This window comes from Cupressus sempervirens, chromosome 3 (assembly GCF_028749045.1).
Source record: "Cupressus sempervirens isolate cs-2001-9-10 chromosome 3, ASM2874904v1, whole genome shotgun sequence".
Lineage (NCBI taxonomy): Eukaryota > Viridiplantae > Streptophyta > Pinopsida > Cupressales > Cupressaceae > Cupressus > Cupressus sempervirens.
Genome location: NC_143120.1, coordinates 1,004,453,269 through 1,004,475,360, shown reverse-complemented (window position 1 = coordinate 1,004,475,360; position 22,092 = coordinate 1,004,453,269).

The window sequence follows — 22,092 nt, the reverse complement described above, 5'->3', positions numbered from 1 at the left end:
ACCTAGATAAAGTAAAGGTTATCCTTGAATGGCCTACTCCAAAGAGTGCAATAGAGGTAAGATATTTTCATGGACTAGCTAGTTTTTACAAAAAATTCATAAGAGGTTTTAGCAGTATTTTTGGACCCTTGATTGAAACAATGAGAGGAGATAGGAAAGAATTTAAGTGGATTGTAGGAGTAGATAAGAGTGTTAATCTATTGAATAGAAAGTTACTAAGCAACACATTTTAGCACTTCCTAATTTTAACAAGGTGTTTCAAGTAGACTATGATGCTACTAGTGGTACTCTAATAGGAGCTATTTTGAGCCAAGAAGGTAGACCTGTTGCTTATTTTAGTGAGAAGTTGAATGATGCAAAAATAAAATATTCTATTTATGATTAGGAATTTTATGCTATAGTTCAAGCATTGAAGAAGTGGAGACACTATCTTCTTCCTAAGGAGTTTGTTTTGTATACTAATCATCAAGCTTTGCAATATTTAAATAGTCAAAGAAAATTAAACCAAAGACATTTGAAGTGGGTTGAGTTTTTGTAGAGTTATACATTTTTTTTGAAATAGAGGAGTGATAAGTCTAACATAGTTGCATGTTCTCTTAGTAGAAAACAAATTTTGCTAACAAAAATGCAGATAGAGGTGGTTGGATTCAAGGAACTCTGTACTTTGTATGTAGATGATCTTGATTTTGGTGAAGCATGGAAGGCTTGTATAGAACCTATTACACTTGATAAGATAAAATGGTTAGATTTCATGATCCAAGATAGTATGTTGTTCAAAGAGATCCGGTTGTGCATTCCGAAAACTTCAATGAGAGAGAATCTCATCAAGGGGAAGCATAGTGGAGGATTGGCTAGATATTTTGGTAGAGATAAAACCATAACTTTGGTTGTTGAGAATTATTACTAGCCACAGTTGTAACAAGATGTAAAGAAGTTCATACAAAGTTTTAGAGTATGTTAGATGGTGAAAAGAGTGAAGCAGAATACAAGTTTGTATCAACCATTACCTATACTAAAGAAGCTATAGGAGGATGTCAACATGAATTTTATTCTTTTATTACCAAGGACATAGCACGAGAATGATTCTATTTTTGTGGTGGTTGATAGATTTTCAAAGATGGTATATTTTATTCCTTGCAAGAAGACTAGCGATGATTTTCATGTAGCAAAGTTATTTTTTAGAGAAGTGGTAAGACTACATGGTTTTCCAAAGACTATAGTTTCATATCGAGATACAAATTTGCTGGGTATTTCTTGTATTTATTGTGGAAGAAATTAAAGACAGAGTTGAAGTTCAATTCATCACATCATCCATAGACTGATGGGTAGACAAAAGTTGTGAATAATAGTTTGGGAACTTTGTTGAGATGTTTGGTTGGAGACAAGCCAAAAGGATGGGATTTGATTTTACCACAGGAAGAATTTGAATATAATAATTTTGTTAACAAGAGTACTAGTAAATCACCATTCTAGATTGTATATAGGAGTAGTCTCAAAAATGCTTCTGAATTGTGATAGTTGGATAAAGGAGAGATAAGTAGTGCTGAAGTAGAAGAATTTGTTGCACATTTGAAGAACATCCATGAGGAGGTAAGGAAGGACACCATAAAGATGAATACACTATTGTATTTATTTAGAATAACTAAGGTGGGGGTGAATCAATTATCTAAGGTATAGATGTATAAATAAAATTTTTCACAACTTAGTGAACCCATAAAACATTTATCATCATGCATGCATCCATAAGATTATGCAATCATTTAAAACTCATAGGTTATCGTCAAATCAATTTGTAGAAATGTAAACATGAAACATAACAGATTCAAAAAAACACTTGATAGAATGATTTACATGGAAACCCAATTTGGGAAAAACCACCAATACCATGCTACACTTTCTCACTCTTCTAAAGTGATGCCTTGTGAAAGGCCAACAATGTTAAAGGTTACAATGCACACTGTTAAATGTGACCTGGTTAAAGGATTTCAATCACACTACTAGGAGTGAGCTTTGTTAGAGGACTTTAGACTATTCACTTGGAATGTCACCTGATTAAAGAATTTACAAATGACTATTAGGTCAACTTTAATCCAAAGGATTTAACTTAGATTGATACAATTATTAGAGAGTAATAGTAAGGCTTGATCTAATAAAAAATTACAACTCCATTTGCAGATTACAAATATTTGTTTTAGTCCTCCATTCTACTTGACTTTTGCACAATTTAGCTCTGATAGCTTGGTCACTCTTTAAGCATCCATACCCTTAAGCCTTCTTGCATAACTTGCCAATGCAGACTCTTCATTTAGGTCACTGAATAAAGAAATACCCTTGACTCCTTGTCTTCCTTAGGTTCTCACACATGATAACCCTTGCTTCTAACCAACCATCCCTATAAATAGAGAATTAAGATATTTTGTTGTTGATTCTCCATTATCCAATTTAGGGTTAGGATAGATTAGGTAGGATTTAATGAATTACTCCTCATTGTATCATTTCTAGAAACTTCTCCTTCATTTCTCTTTGAATTTGCCTCAAAATGGTTTACCATGAATTCTGTGCCATTAGCTCATCAATTTTATCTTCCATCTAGTTCACACAATACAAGAAAAAAAACTTGTTGGCTCAGATCCATCAAATTTAGGATCTTTCTAATAATGCTAACACCGGCATTAACTTGCTTTTGATGCTTGGCACAAAGTGTGTTAATCGACATACTCTAAAAATCACTCAGCATGAACTAAAGTTTATTGGTGCTCAACATCAATATCACTTTACTTGGCATCCTCTATTTTTCTCATCATACACTAAAATAGACTTTTACTCAGCTCCAATTAATTTTCCGCTTGGCTTGCACTAATTTTTCTCGACACCTACTATCCATTCAGTCAAGCTTGGTAGACAAACTTTGTTTAACTTGTTATTCTAAACTTGTTTAGTGTAATCAACCTTTGCAACCTTAAGTGGATTATCAATGCACTATGATATCATTGTCTTAGCTAATTCTTGTACTTCTTTTCAAATCATAACTCAACCTTTCCTTTAGGTGCTATTGTTACATCATTTGATAAAATCATCTTCATCAATCAAATAAGTGATAGTACTTAAACCATATAAGCAGTTGTCTTACCAACAAAATATCAGGTTTGACATTAGTGAAAAAACAATGATTGAAACACATTTATCATACTTGCAAATATCTATTTTCAACAATCTCCCTCTTTAGCATTGATGGAAAACCAAACCGATTTACCAAACTGACTTAGTTAAAATAGTAAGACCAACATAATACCAAAAAGAAAATAATTACTTATATTGAAATCTCTCCCTCCATCATCAGATTTCATCTTTTAAATAGGTTACAAAATTCTGTTATGTTTAGATCAATAAACAATCAACTCATCCTTATGGCTCCCTCTGAATTACTTCTTATATATCCCTCTACATTATCTTCCTCTTACTAGGTAGATGTAATCAACATATACACTTACTTTCTTACCAGTCAGAATTTCTCTCTTTTTTTAGTGTCTATCTCTCTCATATCTCCCAATCTCTTGTATTTCTTGCTTCAGTTATATGTCTCTTCTGATCAGTTGTAATCTCTCGTATTTCTCCCTCTTTGACAATAATGTCAAAGACTTGTCATCTTAATATGTAGATATGAACTTCTAAAATTTCTCCCTTTATCACCTTGTGACTAATTTGTAGTTTTAGCACTTTTATTACTTTAGGAAACTCCTACCCACTGCATCAATGTATAGCATATGTCAATCAACTTGTTTGATGCAAGACACTCATTTTGTTTCTTAGATAGCCTTTGATAGGGGTATCACCCCTAGGTTACCTCTTAGATACTCATGAGCATCCTTAGGTAATGCTTTTGTGAAGATATTAGCAATTTTCTCTTTTGTGTTAACATATTCCATCTTCACCTCTTTATTTTGAACTAATTCTCTCAAGTAATGATACTTGATTGCTATGTGCTTAGTCTTTGTGTGCATCACATGATTCTTTGATATATTTATAGCACTTGTATTATAATAATAAAGTATCCCTGGTTCAGTGATATCTTCCTTCATACCTTTGAGTAACTATTTGATCCATACAATGTTCATACAATTTATAGCAATATCAACATATTTAGCTTCAATAGTAGATTGTGAAATACAGTTTTATTTTTTACTGGTCTATGTTACCAGTCTCTTGCCTAAGAAAAATGCTCCTCCACTGGTGCTCTTTTCATCATCAATGTTTCAAACCAAATCAACATTAGTTTAGGCTCTTAATTCAATTTTCTCATTTTTCTTGTAGTATAGACCATGATCCTCTTTTCCTTTCAGATATCTCATTATTCTCTTTACAACCATTAAATAATTCTCCTTAGGATTAGTAGAGAATCTTGCAACGATCCCTATAGATAATGCAATATCAAGTCTTCTATATACTACATATTGCAATTCTTTGATCATATAACTATATAATGTTTGATTCACCTTAGCTGAATCATCATTCTTTGCCAATTTATGTCTAATCACCATAGGTGTACTTTTTGTCTTGGAATCCTCCTATCCAAAATTTTTTAGTATCTCCTTGATATATTTTGATTGAGTGATGTATATACATGTTTCATCTAGTGTACTTGCAAACCCACAAAGAAATTGATCTCTCCAAACATAGACATCTCAAATTCTTGCTTCATTTCATTTGTAAAAGCCTTACATAAAGCATCTTGACTTCCAAATATGATATCATCAAAAAAATTTTAGATAAAAAAATATCTGTGCCTTTATCTACCTTCAAGTGCAGATTGCTATTATCATCCATCCTTTCAAATCTAATCTTCACAAGATAATTATGAAGTCTCTCATACCATGCTCTTGGTGCTTGTTTCAAACCATATTAAACTTTGTGTAATCTACATAACATGTTTTTATTGTTAACATAAACAAATCCTTTTGGTTGTTTTTTATAAACTTATTCCTCTAATATACCATTCAAAAATGCATATTTAAAATCCATTTGATAAATTTTGAAATGTTTATATGTAGAATAAGCAAGCAGAGTTCTTACTCCTTCCAATCTAGCAACAAGGGCAAGTGTTTCTCCATAATCAATTCCTTCTTCTTGTGCATATCCTTTACAAACTACTCTTTCCTTTTTCCTTGTGACTTCACCATTTTCATCTAGCTTTTTTCTATATACCCACTTGGTGCCAATCACATTTTTTCTTTTGGTCTAGGAACTAGAGTCTATGTTTCCTTTTTCTCAAAATTTTCAATCTCTTCTTTAATGGCTTTACTCTAGTCCAAATCTTCTAAGACATCTTTCACTATTTTGGGTTCCTTCATGCTCAACAAACATGTATCATTCTCAATTTATTCCTTGCCATTGGTCTAACATTTTTATCTCCAATGATTTGTGCAACAGGATGATGTCTCCTATTATATTTAGACAATCTTGGTTTAGCTTTGGTTTCTTCATTTGGCCTTTCAACTTCACAATCACTATGTACATTTCTATCAAGTAGTTCAACATCTCTCTCATGTACACTAATATTAGAATCAGAATGTGACTCAATTTCATTCTATAACTCAACACCTGAATGTAGCTCAGTTCTTGAATGCAACTTGACATTCATAGTATGTGATTCGACAATCACTAGAACTTGTTAGTTTGTAACTTGATTTGCAACATCTTCTTTAGCAATCATACCTTCATAAAAGTAAACAAATGATTTGTATTCTTTTGGTTCCTTCATAGGTTCAGCTTCATATAATTCTATATATTCATCAAATTTCACATTTGCACTTTCCAAAACTTTCACATTAACAAGATCTTTTATCCTTGAGCAATATTGAGCAACATTTTCACCTTATTTCATTCTCATATCATCAAACTTACCTCTAAGACTCTCAGATTTGGCTCTTAGAACATTCTTGTCTCCTCCATAGATGGTCTGTAAAGCATCCCACATTTTCTTTGCACTATCAAGACTTTTGATATCATCAAACTCAACATAGCTTGGGCAGAGGCAATCTCCAACATTGCTTGGTTGTGTTCTTTCTTCTTCTTCATATCCTTAGTAGTTAGGGCTCTAGCAATATCAACATGCTCAATGGTAATGGTATATTGTGCATAATATCTAAGTCCACCAAGGTGTAGCTTCATCATAATTTTTCATGCAACAAAGCTATCTCTATTAAGCTTGGGTACCTTTTTTTGACATCTTGATCTTTGTGTTTCTAGTACCTTCAAACTAGTCCTTTTAAGAAGATAGCTCTAATACTAATTGTTAGATTTCTTTAGAATAATTAAGAAGGGGGTGAATTAGTTATCCAAGGTCTAGATGTATAAATAAAACTTTTCACAACTTCGTAAAACCATAAAACATTTATCATCATGCATGCATCCATAAGATTATGCAATCACTTAAAACTTGTAGGTTACTATCAAATCAATTTGCAGAATTGTAAATATGAAACATAATAGATTCAACAACACACTTGACATAATGATTTAAATGGAAACCCAATTTGGGAAAAACCACTAGTAACATGCTATTCTTTCTCACTCTTTTGAAGTGATGCCCTATGAAAGGCCAACCCTATTAAAGGTTACAATATGCACTGTTAAATGTGACCCGATTAAAGGATTTCAATCACCTTGTTAGGAGTGAGCCTTGTTAGAGGACTTTAGACCATTCACTTGGAATCTCACCTAGTTAAAGAATTTACTAATGACTATTAGGTCAACCTTAATCCAAAGGATTTACCCTAGACTGATATAATTATTAGAGAGTAAGAGTAAGGCTTGATTTGATAACAACTTACAAATCTATTTTTAGATTATAGATCTCAATTTTAGTCCTCCATTTTTCTTTTCTTTTACACACTTTAGCTCTGATAGCTTGTTCACCCTTCAAGCACCCATACCCTTAAGCCTTCTTGCTAAACTTGCTAATGTAGACTCTTTACTTAGGTCATTGAATGAAGCAATACTCTAGACTCCTTGTCTTCCTTAGATTCTTGCACATGAAAACCTTTGTTTCTAACCAACCATCTCTATAAATAGAGAATTAAGATATTTTGTTGTTCATTCTCCATCATACAATTTAGGGCTAGGATATATTAGGTAAGATTCAATGAATCTACCTCTCATTCCATTTCATTTCTAGAAACTTCTCCTTCAATCCTCTTTGAATTTTCCTCTTTCCACCTGGTTTACAGAATCTAGGAAAATAAACTTGTCATCTTAGATCCATCAAATTCATGATCTTTCTAATAATGTTGACCCTCTACATTAACTTGCTTTTGATGCTCAACACAAACTGCATTTCTTGGCATCCTCTGAAAAATCACTCGGCATGAACTAAAGTTTATTGGTGCTTGACATCATCTAAACTTTACTCAACATCCTCTATTTTGCTCAGCATACACTACAATAGACTTTTACTTGGTTCCAATTGATTTTTTTTCTCAGCACTTACTGTCCATTCGATCAAGCTTGGAAGATAAACTTTGTTTAATTTATTCTTCTGAACTTGCTTAGTGTAACCAACCTTTGCAACATTAAGTAGAATATCAATGCACTATGATATCACTATCTTAGCTAATTATTTTACTTCTTTTCATATCATAAATCAACATTTCTTCTGGGTGCTATTGTTAAAACATTTGATAAAATCCTCTTCATCAATCAAATAAGTGATAGTACTTAAATCATATAAGCAGTTTTCTTACCAACAAAATAGCAGGTTTGACATCAATGACAAAATAATGATTGAAACACATTTATCATACTTGTATCAATTTGTTTTCGACAATCCCCCTTTTAACATACATAGTACAAGGCTAAGGTAGATGTGAAAAGGAGGTATAAGGAATTTTAGATTGGAGGAGAAGTCATGGTTCATTTGAGAAAGGAACATTTTCTAGTGGGTACATATAGTAAGTTGAAGAAGAAGTTTGGACCATGCAAGATAGTGAAAATACATGATTTTGGAAATGCTTATGAAGTAGAGTTGCTTGCTGAATTTAATATTTCACTAGTATTTAATATTTCAAATTTGATAGAGTATTATGAAGGAGGTGATGGAGATGAAGTTGTAGAAGTGCAATAGATTATTCCAACAGCTAGTTCGGCTACATAGGAGATTGAGGAGATTCTAGATAGTCATATTGGAAAAAGTACAAGGAACAAAACTTATCATGAATGCCTAGTCAAATGGAAGGGGAGGCAAATAGAGGTTTCATCATGGCTAGCAAGGGAGGAGGTTAACTACCTTTTTTTTCCTTTGAACACCTAAGAGATAATGGATTAACTTCTCAAAGTACCTCGGTGTCTAATGTGGGACCATCCTGGGTGTAAGAGCAATCTTGCATCACCCAAAAATATTTTTATTTTAGTCTTTTCTATTTTAATAAGGACTAGTAGATAGGGGGTTGCTATTTTTGGGAACTTTCTATTTTTAGTAAGTTTTTCATAGCGCTCAAAATGTTCTCATTTTCTACAAGAAGGTTCATTTTGAGTTATAAGCCTACCATAAAAATCTCATTGCTCTAGCTTAATTACTAGAGAAGTTATTGTGGATTTTTGGTAAAAACATTTATAGAAAAATCTTCAAGCTCACTGTTAGAGGCCTTAGAGTGCCTGGATGAGGTCAAAAAACTTAACAAAAGGGTGCTTGCACAGTTTCGATCTTGTAGATCATGAGCTGGCATTTATAAAAAGTGGTTATAATAGCCAATCATAGCAACGGTTTGAGAGTTATGGCCTTCCAAAGTTGGGCTATCAAAGATGTATTTAGCCAACTCTATATGTATTGTTAGGGTCTGTTGGCCCTAGGTATTAAGTTTCAATTTCTAGAACCTTCTCGGGTGGCATAAAATTGCCTATTTAAGAAAGGCTCGAATATTCTCTAGAACAACTCTAGGTGGTAGTTCGTAGCTTAGTCTTGCAAATTACTATAATGAGGAAGGCACCCATGTGGTTAGCAAATTATACTTGTGAATTCTGTAATTTTGCATTTGTGGTGATAATAAGAAGTCCATATTTTTGTTCTCACATTTGCTATTGTTTCTTTGTTTCTATTATGAGTTTATGGTTTTAAGAGGAGCACCCTTCATCATCCATTCATCACCTTCTCTAATTTTGATATGATGATAGAAACTCTTCAAATCAATCTTGGTAAAATACTTTCTCCACTTAAACAATCCATTATGTCATCCATCCTTGGCATAGGAAACCTATATTTCATAGCGATCTTGTTAATAGCTCTAGAATTATTACACATTCTCCATTATCCATTCTTCTTAGGTGCTAATATGACAGGTACATCATAGGGACTCAAAATTACTCTAATGAAACCTTTCTCCAACAATTCATGCACTTGTTTGTTAAGTTCTTTATTTTCAGTAGGTGTCAATCTATATAGTTCTTTATTCAACAAACTAGCTCCAGGAATTAGATCCATACAATGACTTATAACTCTCATTGGAGGTAAACCATTAGGTATATCCTCTATAACAATATCCTTATACTCAATGAGAAATTTTATAATTTTTATTGGCACTTGGTCAATACTACTAGTTTCTACTATCACTTAGTTACCACTAGCTTCTGCTACTCGGTCACTCCTGACTAGCACTCGGTTAGCACTATTTTTTGATACTCGGTGACTATTGGCACAAATTAGTCTCCTAGGGATTATAGCAAAAAAAAATTGATTCTTCTTTATTTCCTTTTCAAATTTCTTTCCGTTAGCCATGCAAATTCTCACAGTAGTACACTTAACCTCATTTGGACTTTCAATCAAAGGCAGTAATTTTTTTCTTCCCATTCACCCAAAGAGCATATTGACTCAATCTTCCAGCATGTACATCATATCTATCATATTGCTGAGGTCTACCCAATAGATATGACAACAATCCATTGGCATAATATCACACAAAACTTCGTCAAAGTAATGCCCAATCTCGAACTTCACAATACATTGTTCAGTTACCAATATTTAATGCTCATCTTTGATCCATGAAACATGATAAGGTTTAGGATGCTCCAACCTCTACAACTACAACTTTGTAACAATTTTTTGATGCCAAATTTTTAGAAATCCTAGTATCAATGATCACCTTGCAACATTTTCTAGCCATCTTACATTTGGTCTTGAAAAGACTTCTCCTTAGGAAAGGTTCATCATCACTTCCCTTATTACATAAGGTTATACTCACCATCAAATTTTTTCTAGCCTTAGGTTGACTTGGTGAACCCTTGGTGTCTCCTTGAACCACAACATTTTTGTTACCTTGCCCACTTTCAAAGGATCTACATTCAAAAGATCTATGTCCCTTTTTACCACAATTGAAATAATTACCATGAAAACCACCTCTAGAATAAGAATTACCTCTTCCTTGGTAAGAACTAGTACCTCCTCAATAAGAATCACCATCTTTCCACTTGGTATTTCCTTTATCATCATTATTCCATTCTAATTTTCCCTTACCTTGCATAGAACTCTCAAATTTTCTACCTTTTCTATAAGATCTACCTCTACCTCTTTGGAATCTACCACCTGTACCTCTTTCTCTTTGTTCATGCTTCTTTGTCAATATCTCCTCAACTTTCAAGGCATATTGATATACTTCTTCTACACTTTTTAGTTTCACAAAACTTGTCTCATCTTAAATTCTAAATCTTAATCTATTTATGTAGCTTGGTTTTTTCTCAACATCATCATCCACATGTACAGATCTGATGTCCAGTCTATAGAATTCCTTAGTCTACTCCTTTACAGTCATGTCTCTATTTATCAAATTTTGCATCTTTTTCAACAAACTAACTTGGTAATTAGTAGAAAGAAACTTGTTCTTTACCTTGTTCACCATCTTTGCCCAAGTCCTAATCTTATCCTTTCCTCTCCTTTTTCTATTAGTTTGCAAATTCTCCCACCATAGTGAGGCATGCCCTTTCAACCTTGTAATTGTAATATTCACCATCCTATTATCAAGAGTTTTTTCATACTCAAAGAGCTTCTCCATTTTTGTGATCTAATCCACTACAACATTGGTATCCAATTTTCCATCATAATGAACAAATTTAGCAATAGGATTTGAATTTTTCATAGACAATACTCTTAACACCTTGCCTCATCTTGATCTTCTTCAAGTTCTAGATTAGGGTTTGGTGTTGTTGCTTCATCATCACTCACATCATTAAGATGCACTCCTCTTCTCTGGGATGTCTCTACAACATCTAATATGGCTGCAATTTGTCTCAATACATCCAACATGACATTGTCAATGTTTCCTCTACCTTGAACCATCTTTACAATCAGGTTCTTGGAAGATCATAACCCTCTACAAGGTATAGGTCAAATCTATAGATCTACAATCCTATAACCCAAATTCACTTAGGGTTCTACACAATCCAATCTCCACAAGGATGAACCTATGTTTGATACCACTTGACGCAGAGAGGGATGAGATAACTAGGGCCAACGTCACACCCAACTATTTAACCATTGGTGAGAGTAAACACATTAGAAAAAAAATACTAAATAATAGTAAAATTAAGAAATAGAGGAACAAATGCTATCATATATTCATCCAAGAACCAAATACATTTCCAACTATAAGTCCTTATGGATTATGAACAACATACATTAATCTCAATGATAAAACTTTACGTTTCAACTCTACTTCAACCTCCTTGATCTATCTTCTAGCTCTCCTATTCTATGCCTAATACTCTACCATAGACCTCTTTAAACACATGCACAGCCACAAGTTAGCCTATTACAATTATAAAAAATAAAATCTCATATTAAATGCTAGAATAAGCTACAAGTCGGCTCTCACCAAACACCTATCACTAAATAAAATGCAAAGGTTGGCTTCAATAGGAAATTGCAGACAAACAACTCAACAAATGAAGAATCCAACAAATGCTATGACTAGGTGAACTCACCAATGCTTAGCAACTAGGGAAACTCGACAACACTCAAATACCAAAGAACTTGGCCAACACTCAAAAATCAAAGGAACTCAACAATGCTTAAAAACCATAGGAACTCGATAAACAAATAATAACTCAACAACAATTGTGAACTTGACAACTACTAAGAAATTTGGCAATGCAAGGCATTGCAACTCGGTTGGACAAGATAGAAACAAAAACATGTAGGATAGTAGTGTAACCTAGGATGATCTTGCATTAGTTCTCTAACAAGGCCACTCCTAATATGGTGATGAAATCCTTTAACAAGATCACATTTTACAGTATGTTTTGTAACCTTTAACAAAGTTGGCTCCTAAGAGAGCTCAGTTTAGAATACTGAAAATGGGTGAAATATTGTTGATGGTTTTTCCCAAATTGGGTTTCCAAGTTAAATCCTAGTGTCAAACTCGTGAGGATGTCATTATGGTGTTTTATTGATTAATTTTTACATTCTACAAGTCTGTTATTTTAGAACAATGGACATCTAGCTAATGTTACTAAAACCTTATAGTAGAGATTGAGTTTTGGAATGATAAGATCTGGAGTTGTTTACATGTTTGTTTGTTCAATTGGTACATTTGGACATTGGATAATGAATTCACCCTCTCCTAGTATCAAAGAATTGGTTCTTGTAGAGAGAAGTTTGAAGGTACTCAAAGCTAAGGATCATGGCTTAGAAAAGGGAGGTACCAATGTTGAACAAAGAGAACTTTCCTACATGAAAAATTTTGATGAGTCTACATATACTTAGTATTGGTGATGTTGTAATAGAGTTTCTAGACAATGCACGTGTAAATATTACAAAAAGTCCCTTTGACTATTCAACAATTGAAATAAAAGAAAGAACACAATTAGTCAATGTTGGAGATTGCTTTTAGCCCTAAACTATGTTGGGTTTGATGACATAAACTTTACACTAATTCAAAGGAAATGTGGGATAGATTGAAGACCATCTATGGAAGAGATAATAATGTATTAAGAGCCAAATTAGAAAGTTTGAGAGGACAATTTGATGAAATGAGAATGATAGAAGGTGAGAACATAATTTAGTACTATATAAGAATCAAAGCGGTTGCAAATGCTATTAGAGGATCAAATGGAAATATTGAAGATGAAGCAATAATAAGAAAAGTATTGAGAAGTCTACTTTTTGTTTATGCTATTAGGGTTTCTACAATACAAGAATTGAGATGTACACTAGGTAATGACCTAATTGTGGAAGGTGTAATTGGTAGGCTTATTATTTTTGAGATGTCTAATTTTGATAATTATACTCTTTCTATTGTTGAATCTACTTTTAAATCACAACTAGTTCTTAGAAAGAAAGGAAAAAGAAAACATGTGAAAAGTTACAGTGATACTTCTGATGATGAACTTGATGCACTTGAAGCATTGATGGCTAGGATATTTGGAAGAGGAAAATAAAAATACAAAGTTAAACTTCCTTTAATCTATTTTTCATGCAAAAAAGTTGGTCATATTGTTGCAAGGTGTCCTAATAGAGAAGACAAGGATGAAAGGAAGGAAAGAAAGTACAAAGGAAGAAGAGATGGATGAGACTTCAAGAAGAATAAGGACTACAAGGACAAAGGTAAGAAATCTTTTTATATTTTTGAAAAAGAAAATGATATTGAGTATTAAAGTAACAATGAAGAAGTAGTCTATATTGCTATGAAAGAAGATTCTGATGAAGATGAGAAAATTGCATTAGTTTCTTATGTGAATAAAAGTGATAGATGGATACTAGTGATAGAAGTAAATTTAAGGACATAGGACCATACAAAGGTAGCTGTGTAAAATTTGGTAATGATGTTCCATGTCTTGTGAAAGGTAAAGGATCAATACAACTAACTGATAAGATTAAATGTGACAATGTTTATTGGGTTGAAGGACTTAATTATAATATGTTGAGTATTTCACAGTTAAAAAAATCTAGTTACAGAGTTGAATTCCATCATAGAAAGGCCAAAATATTTGATGTCTATGGTAAACTGATTGGAAGTGGTGATCAAACAAAAGTTGACTTATTCTATCTAGATTTATTTAATGAAACATGTTTATTCATACGACATGAAGATATTTAGTTATGGCACAAGAGGTTATGCCATAAATTTTTTGACAATTTGGCTAGCATTATTAAAATGAAAAGAATAAGAGGTTTGCCAAAACTAAAGAAACCTAACAATGTAAGCAATGTCAATTGAGAAAAATGAAAAAGTCTAGTTTTAAGAGAAAAACATATTTATGAAATGATATTTTGAAACTGGTTCATACTGACTTATGTGGACCTATTGGTGTTAAAATATTTTATGAAGACAAATATTTCATTCTATTTTTTGATGATTACTCTAGAATGATGACTGTGATTTTTTAAAAAGAAAAATATGATGCCTTTCAATTATTTAAGTGGTATTTGGCCAGAGTTGAAAAAGAGACAGTGAAGAGTTTGAAGTGTTTGAAATCTGATAGAGGTGATGAATTAATTTCCAATGAGTTCAACATATCATGCAATGATAGACGAATCAAAGATAGATGTCTACTACTAGTACTCCTCGTCATAATGGAATAGCTAAAAAAAGAAGTAGATCAATCATGGATTGTGCTAGAACATTGATGATGGAAAAAAAAATGTGTCAGAGAAATACTAGAGAGAATTTGTAAGTACAACTTTTTATACTTTGAATAGGGTGCAAATCAAGAAAGGTACAAATACTACACCTTTTAAATTGTGGTATGGATATGCACCTAATATGAAATATTTCAATTTTTTGGAAGAAAATGTTACATACTTAAAGACAATAGAAATGGAAAAATTGATGCTAAAAGTGATAAAGGTATATTCCTAGGATAATCTACTAAGAGAAAAGCTTATAAGTATTTGAACTCTAACACTAACAAAGTTGTGGAAAGTGCAAATATGAAAGTTGATGAATCATAGTGAAAGGTCCTACAAGTTTTGGCTTTTAGGTTGTTTTACCGAACCACTAGGGAATAAGAGATAAGTATGAGGCCCCAAGGGTGTGATTAGAGGTATGTAAATAGGTAGGTGAGTGTGAGGAATTTGGGAGTCAAAAAGTGTCCTTAGAATGCCTAAGTTGCTTGTAATTTCTTGAATGGGTCAAAACTTGAACATACTTTGACCAAAAACTCTAGAGTTGGGAAATAGTGTTAGAAGTTGGTTTTGGACCTTATTAGAATCTTGTGAGGTTTCTTGAGGGCTACACATGGTCAAATTGAAAAGTTGTGAAAGCAACTTTGCATTTTGCAAACATTGCACTTGACAACTTTGACAACAAATTGTCAAGACTAAGAAACTTGCAAGATTTTGGTTATGGGTCCATACTAGAGGTTTAAAAACATGAAAAAGGAGTATAAAAAATAATTACTTACCTATGAGAAGGGTTGGTGTTTATATTGTATGTAAACACATTGGAAACAATAGCAAACTAGTGAACTTTCCTGTTACAGTCATCTTGCATGTTCAAAATCCAAATGTTAATGGATTGATTGGGCTTACTATTTTATATTGTGAGTTAAATTATTGAATTTAGGTTTCCATGTATTTATTTGGTTTCTTAAATTTATATTTAGATAGGTTTTTGAAAATCATTTTGTAATTGTTTAGTCCACTATCCTAATTGGAGTAGCACCAAGAAAAATGGCTCTTTCTTGAGTTCCAATGGTCAAATATCTATGACCCTTTGGAGTGAAGAAGATAAATGTAAATACTATGTATACATGCATTTTGAAGTTTTTAAGATTTGGTTTTCTATTTTTAAATAAAATCCCTAGGTGAGTAGAAGGCTACTCGTCTAGGTGGAGATTAACAAAACACAGGTTAAAGAGCATCACAGATGGATTGAAATGATCAATCGAATAGTTTCATTGGAAGGATAAAATAGTAAAAGAACAAAAAGCCAAAATAAAAGCCTTGGAATTATAATATTGAAGGGTTTTGATTGACCCTAGGTAATTTCTATGAGAAACCCTCAAAACCCTTAAAAATAGGTGATTTATAGTTTGGCATTGTATAGATACTTTGGTGACCCAAAAACTAGTGAATCTTGAATTAATTTGAAAAGGGTATTGGAATATGACATTTTTTTGTAGACTCCTTTGGAATATTGTGAAGCTAAAGACCTAAAACTCAATTAGGAGGCCTAATTATCTACTAGCCCTAGTAGCCCTCCTAAACAAGGAATTCCTGAGATCTTCTACAAATTGATGACTCATATCTCATCAAGCACCTTGAAAAACATTGAATGCATAAGAATGTAATCCCTACATGCCATGGAATCCTAGTGAATGTCTTGGTTCATCCTATGGTAGGATTCAAGACAAGAAATTAAGCTTAACCATGGATTTAATGAAGAGTTACAAATTGGTGGGAGTGGATTGGTGAAGTAGGGGAATAGGAGAAGTGTTCCCTTAGTGGTAGGGTGAAGGTAAGACACTAAGAAGGATATAGAAGAGCGTTGAGTGCCTTGGTGGATAGGCTAAGGAAAATTAGGAATCCCTCCTCATCAAATTGGTATCAAAGCTAGTGAAAGATTTGGGATAAGTGTATGTCTCACTTGGAAGGAGAGTCAATAGGTGAGAGCACCATGGTGACAAACACAGAGCTAGAAAGAGATCTGATAGAAAAAAGGGAGAGAAATAGGTTTCTAGAAGATTCCTTAGAGGCAATGGAAGAAACAGTTAAAAAGGCTACAGAGTCAACAAAGCAAGTTAAAGAGAAGCTAGAAGAGAATGATGATAAGGGAAAAAACATAGATTAAGAAGATATACAACTTGAACTAGATCCTCTAATGAAAGAAGAACCTTTCCTCAAAACCCTTAAGGAAATGAGTGGAAAGTCACTTGAAGGTATACCCTTGTTCACATGCAAGATGGATTCAGAGTTGGTAATGGACTAGATAGAGGGCATGGAGAATCACTTTGAGTGTGAAGAGGTAATAGAGGCTCAAAAAGTGAAATTTGCAAAGGCAAGATTGACAAGAAAAACCCTAAATTGGTGGAAGTTTTTCCAAGATGATAGGAATAAAGAAAACAAGAAACCAATATCCAATTGGAAGGCTATGGTAGCCAAAATCAAAGAAAATGATCTTCCTAAAGACTATGAGATATAATTCCATAAAGAGAGACAAAGCTTGAAGTAGAAGGACATGGCTATTCCCTCTTATATAGAGGAATTTCAAAAAACATGTTTAAGGTCCAAGATTCAGGAAGAAGAAAGTGTGAAAGTTTCTAGATACTTAGGAGGTTTGAGATGGGAAATTTAAGAAGAAATAAGTCTATGGACCCCCACCACTATTCACAAGTGTTTTCAATTGGGACTTAAGGTGAAAGAGAAGAACATGAAAAGACAAGATTCTAATGCAAGGGGTAGAGGAAGAGGTAGAGATGCTAGAGGTACTCATAGAGGTGAATATGGAGGAAGGAGTAATGACTCTAAGAATCAAGGAGATTCTGAAGCCAATGAGCAAGGTAATGACATCAGCAATAGAAGTAACTACAGTAGAGGAAGAGGCCCTAATATTGGAGGAAGATTAATATTTGGTAGTTTTGGGAGGAGTTCACATTTTACTACCATGAAGTGTTATAACTATGGAAATTTAGGCCACCTAGCTTATAAATGCCTTGCCTTGACAAAGAATCCTTATAGTTTCATGGGGAGAAGAAAATCACCTATGAATAAGGAGAGGAAGAATACATGATTCATTTAGAGGTAATCCTTGCTTCAGGGAAAGGAGAAAATCTAATGTTCAAGAGGGTTTTGATTAGAGAACCAAATAGAGAGGAACCTAAGCAAAGGTGGTCATTATTCAAGATCAAATGTAAGATCCTTGGAAAGGTTTGCAAAGTAATCATAAACTCAGTGTCTATAGACAACATAATCTTAGAGGAAGTAATAGAGAAACTAAAACTTATTAAGAAACCTCATACTCATCTCTATAGAGTCACTTGGTTGAATCAGGGGCAAAATGTTCTAGTGAATGAAAAATATTGGGTTGAGTTTTCCATTGGGGAGTATAGTGAAAAAATACTTTATGATGTGTTGCCTATGGATGTTTGTCATCTTTTGTTGGGTAGTCCATGTCAATTTGACAAAGATTTTGTACACCAAGGAAGGAAGAATGCCTATACTTTCAAGAAGAGTGGAGTGACTTACAAAATAAAATCCTTAGTGGAAGAGGAATATGATGAAACAATAATAGTACATTACTTGTTGATGAGTGGAGAGGAGTTCTTGAATGAAATCAAGCATGATAAAGGGGTAGGATTTTCCATTATTTTAAACCTAATGAAGAAAAATTCACCAAATGAGCTACCATTACTAGTGAAGTGAAGAAATTACTTGAGGGGTTTAAGAAATCATATGTGATGGGACACCGGCTACCTTTCCTCCTCAAAGAGTAGTAAGCCACCAAATTGACTTTATGATAGGGGCATCCTTGCCTAACAAAGTTGCTTACAAGATGACTCCTGATCAACACAAGGAGATAGAAAGACAAGTACATGAATTGTTGAATCAAGGCCTCATTAGGAAGAGCATCAACCCATGTGCATTTCTAGTGGGTTTAACACCCAATAAAGAAGGTAAGTTGAGAATGTGTATTGATTCTCGAGCCATAAATATGATCACTATTAGATATAGGTTTCCTATTCCTAGAATAGAGGATTTGATGAATTGTCTAGGTGGGGCTAGGTACTACTCCAAGATAGACCTTAAAAGTGGCTATCACCAAAATAGTATGAAGGAAGGGGATGAATGAAAAACTATATTGAAAACTAGAAAGGGTCTTTATGAGTGGGTTGTTATGCCTTTTTTTCTTATGAATGCACCAAGTATATTTATGAGATTAATGAATGAAGTCTTAAAGGACTATATAGGTGAGTCAATGGTAGTGTACCTAGATAACATCCTCATTTTTATCAAGACAAAAGAGGATCACATGAAGGATCTTGAGGTAGTATTGAGAAGGTTGTAAGAGGAGAAACTTACTATTAACCTTGAGAAGAGTGAGTTCATGAAACAAGAATTGGTATACAAAGGTTTTGTAGTCTCCCAAGGTGATTTGAAAATGGAGCCAAGTTAAGTAGAAGCCATCCTAAACTAGCCTACTCCTAAGACAGGGACACATTTTAGAAGTTTTTATGGATTGGCCCAATTCTATAGGAAGGTTGTAAGAAGCTTTAGTGAAATATGTGTACCCATACTGGATACTATCAAAGGAGGACTCAATATTAAGTTTGTATGGACTAAGGTAGTAGATAAAGGGTTTGAGAAGTTGAATAAAGAGGTTGCTATAGAACCCATCCTAGTTTTGCCAAATTTTGACCAATTGTTCGTTGCAGAGTGTGATGCAAGTTAGATTGATGTGGGAGTAGTCCTAGGTCAAGAGGGAAGACCTATGGAATTTTTCAATGAAAGGTTGAATGAGGCTAAGTTAAGGTACTCCTCTTATGACTTGGAGTTATATGTACTAGTTGAGGCCCTTTGAGATTGGAGGCATTACCTTTTTTCGTAAGGAGTTTGTGGTTTGCACTAATAATCAGGTCTTAAGCTTCATTAATATACAAGATAAGTTAATTTTGAGATATATTAAGTGGATAGAGTTCTTACAAGCATGATAAGAACTCATTATGGAAGAGATTAGGCACTAATATGGCTCATAGTTCAACATACCATCCCCAAATTGATGGTTAGATAGAGGTCATTAAAAGAGTACTTAGGAACCTAGTTAGATTCTTAACCAAAAAGTATGGTCAGTCATGGGATCACATTATACCATAGGCTAAGTTTTCTTATAATGATAGTACAAACATAGTCACTAGGAAGATCCCATTCCAAATCTTCTATGGCCTTCATACAGGGGAAGTTTGTGAGCTTAGAGAGTTGAAGGAGTAGGATGGAAACAATGGGAATGTTGAAGACTTTTCTCAATCCATAAAGGACATACATGATTAGGTCAAGAGTACTCTCATAGAGGCAAATAAAAAATTTAAGAGCAAGGTAGATGAGGGAAGAATTTATTATGGAAGATATTAGGCACTAATTTGGCTCATAGTTCAACATACCATCCCCAAATTGATGGTTAGATAGAGGTCATTAAAAGAGTACTTGGGAACCTACTTAGATTCTTAACCAAAAAGTATGGTCAGTCATGGGATCACATTATACCACAGACAAAGTTTTCTTATAATGATAGTACAAACATAGTCACTAGGAAGATCCCATTCCAAATCTTCTATGGCCTTCATACAGGGGGAGTTTGTGAGCTTAGAGAGTTGAAGGAGTAGCTAACAAGGTAGATATTGCATTGAGTAGGAGACTCTTAATAGTTCAAGAAATTTAGTTAAGGAGCATTGGAATGGAGGGATTCAAAGGCCTCTATAAAGGAGATAAAGATTTTTAAGAGGCTTACAAGGTATGCTCATCATTTGGCAATCACTTTCATAGTGAGCTTTCTAACTATACCTTGCAAAATGGTTTGTTTTTTGGAGATAATTAGTTATGTGTTCCAAGGGTTTCTATGAGGGAAAACCTCATCAAAGAAAAGTGAAATTGAAGTTTGAGTGGGCACCTTGGTTTGAATAAAACCTTAGAGCTTGTGAATGGGTATTACTACTGGCCAAGAATGTAAAGGGATAATATAAGAAATGTTGAACAATGTATCATTTGTCAAAAGGCTAAAGGAACCTCTTCAAATGTTGGCTTATATCAGCCCTCACCATCACCAAATAGACCTTGGGAATGCATAAGAATGAATTTCATAGTTGGTTTACCAAGGATAAGAACTAGTTTTGATAGTGTGTTTGTAGTAGTGGATAGATTTAGTAAGATGAGTCACGTCATACCATGCAAGACAACTCATGATGCCAACTACATAGCACAACTTTTCTTCAAATAAGTGGTTAGTATTCAAGGTCTACCTATCAAATTTGTATCAAATAGAGATGTAAAGTTGATGGGGTAATTTTAGAAGACATTATGGAAGAGATTAGGCACTAATTTGGCTCATAGTTCAACTTACCATCCCCAAATTGATGGTTTGATAGAGGTCATTAAAAGAGTACTTGGGAACCTACTTAGATTCTTAACCAAAAAGTATGGTAAGTCATGGGATCACATTATACCGCAGGCTAAGTTTTCTTATAATGATAGTACAAACATAGTCACTAGGAAGATCCCATTCCAAATCTTCTATGACCTTCATACAGGGGGAGTTTGTGAGCTTAGAGAGTTGAAGGAGTAGGAAGGAAACAAGGGGAATGTTGAAGACTTTTCTCAATCCATAATAGACATACATGATTAGGTCAAGAATACTCTCATAGAGGCAAATAAAAAATTTAAGAGCAAGGTAGATGAGGGAAGAAGAGATATATAGTTTCAAGTGGGAGATTGGGTGCTAGTACACCTAAACAAGTCCAGATTACAAAAGGGATTTCCAAGTAAACTTCAAATGAAAAGGATAGGACCATGTAATGCCTTGGCCAAGCATAATCAAAATGCATACATGATAGACTTTCCTTGGGAGTTAGCCCTTTCATCAATCTTCAATGTGAAAGATCTTGTTCCATAACAAGGCCCTAAAATACAAAGAAAACAAAAAAATTAGAGGTTGATAAAGAGGTCAAGGATATTAGTGCTCCAATCAAGCTAGAAGTTGAGAGGATACTTGATTCAAGGGTGAAGAGGAAGACATGACACAAAATCTACATGGAGCATCTTGTGAAGTGGAAAAATCTTCCTAGTGTAGAGGCTACTTGGGCAGCTAAAACTAATTTCAAGAAGCTAGGTATTAGCATAGACTTGTTACTTGAAGATCCTACTTAAATTCTTGTTGTAGGGGGAGAATAGTGCAAGAGCACCTTGGGATCATAGTGAAAGGTCCTATAATTGTTGGCTTGTAGGTGTTTTTAGCCAACCACTAGGGAATAAGGGATAAGTATGAAGCCCCATAGGTGTTATTAGAGGTATGCAAATAGGTAGGTGAGTGTGAGGAAGTTGGGAGTCAAGAAGTGTCCTTAGACTGCCTAAGTTGCTTATAATTTCTTGAATGGGGTAAATGTTGAGCAAATTTTCACCAAAAA